The following is a 2776-nucleotide window of genomic DNA, read 5'->3' on the forward strand; positions in this document are numbered from 1 at the left end:
CTACAGGCGAGGGCCAGCGGAAGGCCTCGCTTGACCGCTGAGCGCGGTTCGGAAGCCGGGCTGCAGGGCCCTAGGGCCCAGCTGTGTGGGGGGACGACTTACCGTACCCCACCCAGGAGCCCGGGTTCGAGGCCGAGGGCGCACCGGGAGCTGGGTCCGGTAGAAACCACCCTGGCTACTGGCCGCCCTCTAGGACGCCCGGGAGGAACAGCGAGACAACCCAGGTCAAAGCCATGGCGAAAGCTCCTGCGTCTCCCCGAGCACAGCCAGGCCACCGCCGGCCCGGAAGGCCACCTGCCTCGGCCACGAGCAGGCCCCGTCCGGCCTGCTCCCGAGGCCCGCTGCCCCTGGGACTGCGGCTGGGACGAACCCAGAGAGACGACTCTGCACTCAGAGACCTGCCCCTTTAAGCACTTACTAGGGGGAAAGAAAAGCTGCATAAAGAGACTGGAAAAAAAAAAAAATCCACTGATAAGCTGCATTCAAATCACCGACTTAGGAAAGAAATTAATGGTAACCGCTAAGGCCAAGGAATGAGCGAGGGACGTGGCCTTGCATGTCGAACCCCAGCTTCTCATTCTGGTCACACGTGGTCCTTCTCCACGGATTCGACGTTGATTCTGCCATTTAAAGCATCCAGCCAATGTGTCCGGGCCCTCGGGCCCAGGGAAGGCTGCCCGCCCCTCCGTGGGGCGGCCCTGGGCCCACTGAGACAGGCTGGCACGGCCCCTTGTCCAGTCAGTCCCACCTGTCATCTGACAGCTGTCTGCAACCAACATGAAATAAAAATACCTTCCACAAAATATTTTAAAATTAAAAGCTAAATTATAGTCTTACATTCTGCACTACATACTCTGTCCACTGGCGAGAGCGCAGGACGGGAAGTGAAGTCCCCGCGGTCCTGGGGACGCTTTCGCAGGCCTGCCAGCGCCCACAGGCAGAAACTATCCTCCCAAGAGTATTTCAAGAGGAGGAAACGTGATTCTTCCCACTCTCGGGCTGAACACTTAGACAATCTAATTTCAACTTAGAACCAGTCCTGTTGTCCAGCACGATGGACGTCATGAAGCAAGGACTCAACTTCCGGGGAACCGGGAAAGAAACCCCGAGGGCATGCACGTCCCCTCGTCATTCTGCTCACGCGCGGCTCTCACGCTGTGCTCGACGATCGCGCTGAACCTGTCACGAGTCCTAATTACGCAGATGAAAGCAAATTTTGCATAAAGTCCGCGTTATGAAAATATTATCACACTCTTCCGCACTGAACTAATTGGGCTCTATTTTAAGATTTTCAGCATTACATGAAAGATATTCTCAGTCATTACTTGGAGGCCGAGCAAACACATTTGTGAGGCCACCGACATAGGGACGTCTTCCGCCTGGACCTCGGCTGCTGAGGTGACGATTACAGATTCCTCCCCCCGCACAGACACGCGGGGGCAGACGCTGCATTACCGGAAGCTGCAGGCTCCCTGGGCCTCCAGCACTCAGAGGAGGCCGTGCCTGATGCCTGCCCGTGGACTTAAGAATTCTTTATATTTTGACCTATTTCCATCAGACCTCTCATCTTAAAAGGGAAAAGGGTATTTAATATAAAACAATCCAGATATTGTCGAAGTCCTTGTTATAAACGATATAAACATTGTCCTGTAGCATCTGTTGAGAAACGTTACATAAATGTGTTGCTTATTTTTCATAAACGACTTTCTCCTCCTAAGGTTGTGTCCGGAAGGCCCACCCACGTCGGCGCAGGCCGCGTCCAGGTGTGTTAACTGCCGTGCACTAATCTGCTGTGGATACGACGCTATAATCCATTTGTACCCTGGAATGGAGAGGTAGGCCGTTTCCAAGCTTTTGCTGTTACGAACAAGGCCACATCTATGGCTCTTGCACGTGCCTTCCCAGGCACAGGGGTGAGAAATTCCGCGGGGCGCATCCCGAGAAGCAACGCCGATGATGGTGAAATATCTCCGCATTCGCAGAGGTTGTGAGACTGTTCTCCAAAAACTGCGCCGATCCGTACGTAATGGTTCTCGTGGCTTCGCGTCTTGCCCACGGTCGGGTATCACAAGATTTGAACCTTCGCCCATCTGGCGAGTATGAGATTGAATCTTATTGCTGCTTTGATTTACGTTTTCCGGGGTTGCCCTTGTCCTCATTTATTTGCTGCCTTTTCCCCCTCTGTGAGCTGTCTTATCGTATTTTTTCATATTCTTTGTCCATTTTTTCTTTCTGTTGGCCTCTCCTTACTTTGAAAGTTATTTACATAATTTTTTACCTCTTGTAACATCTCTATTTTTTTTTTATTTTTTATTATTATTTATACCCAGAGCACCTGGTCTTCCTAGGTGGTCTCCCATCCAAGTACTCACTGGGCCCAACCCCGCTTAGCTTCCGAGATCAGATATCGGGCTTGTTCAGGGTGGCACGGCCCTAGACTCTGGACCGTGGCTCCACTGGGGCGTGAACCCAGGCCCTTCTGTGTGTAAAGCAGATGTGCTGACCGCTACGCTATGGAACCACGTCCTGTAACATCTCTGTTGAAATGTAATTCACAGACCACTCACGCACCATGTACAACTCAGTGGATTTCAGTACACTCGCAGAGTTGTACATCCAAATCTACAATCAATCCCAGAATCAATTTTTAGAAGGCTAGAAATTCTTCATTATTCCAAAAAAACCCTTTGTGCCCTCTAGTCACAACCCCCCCCCCCAACCCCCGCCCGTCTCCTCATTTTCCCCAGGCCGAGGCTATGCCAATCTTATTTCTGTC

The 2776-nt window shown here is 52.1% G+C and overlaps 1 pseudogene; it reads right to left on the minus strand.

The window, feature by feature from the left end:
* Positions 1 to 2323: 2323 nt before the first annotated feature.
* On the minus strand, positions 2324 to 2439 carry LOC118605680 (annotated as a pseudogene).
* Positions 2440 to 2776: the final 337 nt, after the last annotated feature.

This window comes from Rousettus aegyptiacus, unplaced genomic scaffold (genome assembly GCF_014176215.1).
Source record: "Rousettus aegyptiacus isolate mRouAeg1 unplaced genomic scaffold, mRouAeg1.p scaffold_m13_p_7, whole genome shotgun sequence".
NCBI lineage: Eukaryota > Metazoa > Chordata > Mammalia > Chiroptera > Pteropodidae > Rousettus > Rousettus aegyptiacus.